The sequence below is a fragment of the Anneissia japonica genome, unplaced genomic scaffold (assembly GCF_011630105.1).
Source record: "Anneissia japonica isolate Jap-2015-1 unplaced genomic scaffold, ASM1163010v1 scaffold6406_len342834_cov151, whole genome shotgun sequence".
Taxonomy (NCBI): domain Eukaryota; kingdom Metazoa; phylum Echinodermata; class Crinoidea; order Comatulida; family Comatulidae; genus Anneissia; species Anneissia japonica.
This window is the reverse complement of record NW_022738763.1, coordinates 1-7852: the sequence shown is the minus strand read 5'-3', so window position 1 is coordinate 7852 and position 7852 is coordinate 1. Positions and strand designations below refer to the sequence as shown.

Below are 7852 nucleotides of genomic sequence, written 5' to 3'. Positions count from 1 at the left end.
TGCTTAAGCATGTTAACAGGCGAAAACTTATTTTAAATCCAGAAGATAAGATTGAACCGGAAGGTCAGCCGCTAATGAAAGTTTTGCCATTTGAATTTAATGGAGATATTAGTTCATCAGATGAGAGTGAATCGAGTGAAAGTGAATCAAATGAAGATAACGTGAGATTGATACATAGGGATAGTAAGGGTGAAGTGATAAATACTGAAAGTGTTCCCTTGAGAAGGTCGACCCGTTCTACTAAAGGCATTGATAGAAATCCATATAGATTACCTGTTTCAGCTCTTGATGGGAGATAAGATTAACGTTTGTCTCTTTTTGTACTCATACTTTTAGGGACAAAGTGCATTTGAGCGGGGAATATGTAATGATGCGATTTGTTCGTGTGATGGGATTGCGCTGCAGCTATTGTTTGCGTTATTGTTCTTGTATTTGCATATTCATCTCGTGCATGTTCATGCAAATACACAGCTGCTCCGCGGTATATATGCTTTTGTGGGCTCTTGCAACGGGTTTTCGTTTGTTCCGTTGCAAGCCCTGCACACGTTATTTTGGCAGTATGCAGTTCGTTATTTTGGCAATATGCAGTTCTGAAGTCCATGATGTAGTGTATATTATACGGTAATCTGTAGTTAATTTAATTGAATGATATGTGTGCATTGATACAATAAGTTATAAGCATGTTATATTATAATATGTAGTTAATTCATGTCCGTNTTAATTCATGTCCGTATTCGACTAATGCCGGTATTGAATGCATTGTTAATATTATTGTGCTGTACATTTACATGAGTTGTTAATATTATTGTTATTGTACATTCCGCTAATGGGGAGTGATTGTTATTACTTATAATCGTTATATTTTTGTTTAGTGATTAATATACCGTTAGCTTGGTGGTCAGTAATAGTCTGAAGTTATGGAAATTTTGGTGGCCAGTAATAGTCTGAAGTTACAGAAGTTTTGGTGGCCATTATTAGTCTGTAGTTAACAGAAGTTTGTTGGAGCGTCCAATAGTCTGTAGTTTCAGAAGTGTTGTTGGAGCGTGCAATAGTCGTAGTTTACAGACTGGTGCATTAAGCAGACTCTAGCTTGAGGTAAATACAAGTTATTACACCATTTTAATCGGCTATGCTATTTAATCATCAAATTGTTTCTGATGTTGGTGTGTTGCCAGGTTATATCAGAATATTTGTTAAATTGTATAACTTGCCTAATGTTGTTATGCTTGATATACTATATAATTATAACGCATTATATAATTCTTGTTTGGAATATATATTTTGCAGGGTTTTGTTTCGTATAGTTCGCTTTGGTTTATGTGCAAATAAAACGTTGAATGCTACAAACAGATGTCTTGTGATTGATTACCAACCGAGTCTAAACTACTCAAGGAAGATTGTACCGCCCTTTTCAATATCTTTCTAAAGTAGAACCAAGACATAAATATCTTTGATTTTGAAGGGAAATAACAGATCTTAAGTTTGAGTAGGAATGTTTTATGTACTGTAAATTTACTAATTCATTCTTTGCCTAAAGACACGACAGCAAAATCACCTGAATTAAGACAATTAAAGAAAAATAGCATTTTGCATATTTTAATTGACAGTAGACACTTTCCCCCTGCCATTGATTTTTTTTTATCTTGACCTGCATAGTGTGAGTTTTTAATCACATTTTTTTAAATGCCAAGGACTATGAAATGCATGTTTTTCTTAGCTCTGTTTTAAAGATTTTTTTTCTATATCTTTCAGCAATTGTGGAATTCCGAAAAAAAAGTTAATACCAACAAGCTATTGTGATTCAGTATTTCGAACTTCATACTATCTGAAATTTTAGTAAGATTCTTCATTTGCCTTTGTCATCTGACAAGAAAATGCATGGTTATGGAGAAATGCTGCTTCAATACACAAAGAATGTTGGTTTATATGCACGCCTGATGCAAACGATTCTTTAATATGGTTCTATATTATAAACTCTAGTGATGCTATAATATAATAGGCTTATAATTATAGACAAAAATGCTGATATAAACAGGACTGTAAGCGTAACAGTAAAGACTTAGCCAAATGATATGCGAAGGGGTATGCAAATACCTACCCCATGAAGTACAGCTGATGTTTTTTATTTAAAGAAATTATGGTTTGTATATCTTAAACTCAGTGTATTTTGTAAGTCTACAGGAGTCAATTAAAGCCATTGTTATTTTACAACAAGGAGCTGGGACCAATTGAAGACCAAATGGAACTGGTACCAGCAGCTGAAGACAAGTTGGAACTGGGACCAGCTAAGACCAGTTGGAACTTGGACCAGTTGTGAAAATCACAATACCCAACAAATTTTAGTGGCCCCCTTACATTTCAATTCTTATTCAGCCCTGAAAAAAAAAAACAGATATAGCCCAGCATAGGCCTGTAAATTATTTTGGACAAAACCCACATGGGTCCCAAATAAAACCATAATGGAAACCTAAGGGACCCAAATATATCCTTTAACGGGCCCATAAACTTTATGGGACCCTTATGGATTTTGGGTGCACAGGCAGCTCTTTCCCGTATAGGCCAATTTATAGTGGCCCCTTACATTTCAATCCTCAAAAAACCCAGATATAGCCCATAAAGATCCCATGAATTAATTTGGTAAAACCAATATGGGTCCCAAATGAAACCATAATGCAAATCTAAGGGGCCCAAATATATTCTTTAAAGGGCCCATAAAATAATTTGGGCCAACTTTATGGGACCCATATTGATTTAGGGTGCACAGGCAGATCTCCATATGGGCCAATTTATAGTGTCCCCATACATTTCAACCCCAATTCAACCCCTTAAAAACCCAGATAGAGCCCACAATGGGCCCATGAATTAACTTAGACAAACCAATATGGGTCCCAAATGAAACCATAATTCCAAACGTAAGGGACCCAAATATATCCTTTAAAGGGCCCACATTTGCATTTGGGCCAAACGTTATGGGACCTTCATGGATTTAGGGTGCACAGGCAGCTTGATCCCATATAGGCCAAACTGTAGTGGGCCCACATTTTGGCCAATGCATTTCCCATATGGGGCCTATGTTTGCTGCTACCTGGGAGAGTCATCAATCCCTGTTTCTGTCCCTATGTATATATGTACCTGTGTTTAGTTAGGAAATCAGTTCGAGTATTGATTTTAGAGACAATTACATCAGTCGTGTACTCTTCAACATTGTTTTTATAATAAAGTATATTTGCAACTATTTTATTATATATGTATATTGTATATATTATATATATTATATATGTATATTGTATATATTATATATATTATATATGTATATTGTATATATTATATATATATATAATTATTTTTACATCAACATTATTATCTGGTTATTAAGCATCTATCTGTCTTACCAATATAATCACTATTACAACTTTGACATTTAAAATGATGCACAGCAGAGCTCCTATATTCCTTAGGGGTTTGATCTTTAGTAGATATAAAATGAGAGACATTTTTGTACTGCCATAAAGTTATGGTGTTTCTTTTCTTTGTTTAAGCATGTACATAAAATGAATTCACCTGCCTTTCCTAGATCTAACCTAGATCATAGTCAAGCAATCATCAGTAGGCCTATGTATACATTTAGGTTCATTTAATTTATTAAAGAGTACATGGTTAACAACTTTTAAAGGGTACTCATTCCATTTTCTAATGTTACAAATTTCTGCTTGAGGTTTTAGGGAGTATACAATTTGTGTGCTCTTAAAACTAAACTACGAATCCAAGAAATCTTAAGGTTCCATGGGGCAAAGCTATCATAATGGATATATTGACCTGTATGTGTGTATTTTTACGATATATACTCATGCTTCCTACGCTGTTGTCGAATTGTAAATCCAGAAAATAGACTATATCACTGTTTTCAAATAATTCAAAGGTAAAATTAATCTGTTTATGAAAAGAGTTAAAGTGGCGTAGAATGTGATGAAAATTATTAGGTTTAGCTAGCACATGTCGTCAACCAAACGAGTATAAAACTAAATAATACCTGATTCTATAAATCTAGAAACAATAGACTCTTTTAGATCAGTCACTAATATATTGGCTAAAACTGGTCCAATGGGCGAGCCCATTGAAACGCTGTCAGTTTGTTTATAGAATTCATTATTACACGTAAATACAGTTTTAGTAAAGCAACGTATTTTTCTTAACATTAGTAGATACCAATTTCTTATAGTAAACCCTATCAAGAATTATATTAATTACCTTAGTAAGGGGAACATTTTGTAAACAGAGATGTAACATCATAAGATACAAAACGGTAACCTAAATTATAAGAATGGTCTGGTATAACTTTAATGCGGTCAGCAGCATCAAACGAATCTTTAAGAACAACATCTTTAACAGAAAGAGGCCTTAATAAGTTAGCTACTGAGTAATAAAAAGTGCCGGTTGTGTCAATAATAGGTCTTAGAGGTGGAATATTATAAAATCCTTGTGTAATTTAGGTAGATCAATGGCTCCGACAGGCATGGTTGATACTGGACGAATTTCTTTGTATTCAGCATAAGTTAGTTCTTTTCTACAGTATTAAACAGTGTTCGAAGGTAGGCTTGTAAGGAGTTAAGCTGTTTTTAATGAACAGTAGACAATTTCTTAAATTTAGTTGGATCAGAGAACAAGCTGATCATAAATGTAATATAATCAGATTTCTTCATTATCGCAACACCATTTCCTTTATCAAGTCTAAGAATTACATATTTAATGCGTAGGATTTTTAAAGTATTAATACGTTTGACATCACAATTTAATTTGCGGTTATCAAAATCAAGAAAGTTACATGTCATGGCACGTATTGATTCTTAATCTTTTCACGTTTAATAAATGATTTAGGTGAGCATCAGCATAATGAAGTATATTTTTATATGTTTGATATAAAACATATATTTACGTTTTATATAAACACTCAAGCCAAAAGACCACCTGAAACTTATGCTCAGAACCCCTTTGCCTTCGGTACCGTATATGCTAGCTATGGGCCTGCAATTCGTTATATGCATGTAATGAACATATATATTCCTGTTAACAATATATGTGTTTCGTAGTTATATTATGGGGGTATAAAATTAGTTATACAGAATCTATATGGCCAAAATAATATTTTGGCAATGTACTTGGAAATGAGCAGCTTATATTCCTTTTATATATTTCGAAAAAATTTAAAACACAGCCACCAACCACAAGCTCAGAATACGTAGTACCATATAATAGACGTCTAATGCTATCAGCATACTTAGGAACATGCGTCTGTTTGTGATACTTTACAGAAGGTCATGTATGCACTATATAAAATAAACAAAATACAAAACATGGAGCATTATCCAGTCGCCGGATACGTATCGTAGATATTGTTACTTATGGCTGAGCACAAGCGCAGTATCCCGCAACTAGAGGAAAAAAAGAGAAATGTAATGTCTTCATAAAAAACAAAATTAGCATACACAGCACTTCATTGAATACTAAATTGTATATGTGAAAAGTATGCGATGCGATAAACATACATTGATTATGGTTTTTAAACAAGACATACAAGTATAATCATACTTAAGACAAAAAAGATGAAAACGATGTTGAAATACAATATTCTTTAGATTATCACTATATATTCTTGTGTTCGAAATATACGATGAATTAGTTATAAATGAGAGCATATCATATCATATCATCATATCCAAATCATTTTAACACCAATTTTTTCAGTGACAGTTAAATCTCCACTCAATCCTACTGTAGTTCTCATTATGAGAAATAACTCTGAAATTAACCTACCTCTTTTACAAGTTGGCCCAACAAATCCATAAGGGCATTGGCAAGTGCTTGTGGAATCGTTATTATTAAGACATGTTCCGCCGTTCAAGCATTCACATGCTGGAGTGTCTGAAAGAATACCGGCGTATCACATTGATCTTTGTTTTAACTTAAGTGCTGTACAAGAATCTGATATATTAAACTATATGATTAAAATAATAATGATGATGATGACCGTCACCATCAACTTAAATGTTACCAAAAGCGCAATGTCGCCATAGTAAGTCATACCCTGCAGCGAGACGAGTTCACTTTCCCGCGGCAAGAAAATGTTGGGGACATTATTATGCCAGTATTTTCACTCAAGAAGTGACCGAAAGGATGGCCATTCGATTATTCTGTGTAAAAACCAAGGATAACCCACGAAAGTCTTGGACTTATTTCCAGTGTGGTCTTTTTTATGGTGAGTGCGCATTACACCTGGAGACAATCCCCTACTCTTTTCCGAAGAGTTTATTGCGTTCTTTAACGTGCGACATGGGCCATAATGCACATGGGACAAATAGCTTAAACATCTCATTCGAAATAAGGTGCGCTTTTGTAATTTGCATTTTAGCCCTCCAGCTGAAATACAAGGAGAGCAACCACCTGCTTATCCGACTGAGCTAAACTGTTAACCATTTTCATGCCCCTTTTCAGTGTATTGATTGAAACCTCATTGAATCTCTGCCAATATAAGCAATCCGTCAGTCATATAATCAGTCAATTATTCAATCAATTAATAAATGAATAATAAAATAAATTAATAAATGAACTACCTAATTATTCATTCGTTTTACCTACAAGGCACCGACATTAAAAATTCATAGACGGACAAAAAATTTACTTTGCCGTAGGCCTGATTGTAGTACTACAACCTCTATAAGTGCACGATCTGTGACTTTGGGCTCACAGGCGTTTCGCCTCTCGAGGTGTTCTGAAATTTACCAACTACCAGTGATATTTGGCTGATTTTACATCAACATGAGGCAAAGGGGCACTTGAAACGCAGTGGAAGTTTTTAGTTAAATTATACTTGCAAATTAATATATCTATTCAACAATACATTATTATAGTCATCAATATATTGTCATTTAATATAAATATGATCATTATTTGAATTTTGAATTTTGGTGGTGATGGTTATAGTAATGGTGATGATTGTGATGGATCTATGTTGCGCTATTATCGTATTATTTGTGATACTTACATATAGTGAATGTCCAAAAAAATCGGTCTCGTATTATTGACGATTCAGAGCCACATGCTTCCAATCCTGTAGCAACTCCAGCATCCATCAAAATGTAATAGCTTTGTTTTTCCAGGAGTTGGAGGCCATTTGTCATAAATGTAATAGAACGATTTGTCATTGGCTGATATACCACGTCAGGACTGGAAGAAACGTCTATTGAATACACAAGACTGTCATTGCCATCGTAGAAACGAATAAATGTTGGTTTTGTGGGACGTACAAACTGTAAAAATTAAACAATTGTATCTTTAAAAATATATTAACGATAGTGCAAGTAGTAGAATTAGAAGAGGCATGGTGACGTGAACGACTATGGCGTAGATTTGGGCACAATAAAAGGGATAAAAACATATTGCCAAGGGTTGATCCAGATTTTGTATTAGGCCTATATTGTTCTTATATAAATATGGCATTAGTATGTATTGAAATTACAAAATATTGGCACGTGCGTAATTGAAAATCAAAGATTAGATTAGTGCTTTGCACGGATTTCGTTATGTGTTGGCCATAAGCTTCTGCTTCTAAAAGCATTTGAACAACGATGGAAATATTTTTATTTACAGGAGTGGAGAGCACACTGTTGTTTTTATCTGAACATTAAACAATTTATTCACTGAACACTGAAGATTATATACGATCGGTAACAATATTTCAGGCATAGGAGATGCATTACAATAGGAATATAAGAGGCAATCATGAGTCATTTCAACTGTGTCGTGTGTGACTGCCAGGAACCAGAAGACAAGAGACACTTTTGTTTCATTTGCTCCG

General features: G+C 34.2%; 2 long non-coding RNA genes across 2 annotated transcripts; both read left to right on the top strand.

Annotated features, from left to right (window-relative positions):
- The first annotated feature begins 296 nt into the window (after positions 1-296).
- Positions 297-2147, top strand: LOC117117820. The gene is made up of 2 exons (XR_004446951.1): positions 297-604; positions 873-2147. It is a non-coding gene; the product is annotated as an uncharacterized LOC117117820 (long non-coding RNA).
- A 1185-nt stretch (positions 2148-3332) lies between these two features.
- LOC117117812 lies at positions 3333-5166 on the top strand. Its single transcript, XR_004446949.1, has 2 exons — positions 3333-4280; positions 4590-5166. It is a non-coding gene; the product is annotated as an uncharacterized LOC117117812 (long non-coding RNA).
- Positions 5167-7852: the final 2686 nt, after the last annotated feature.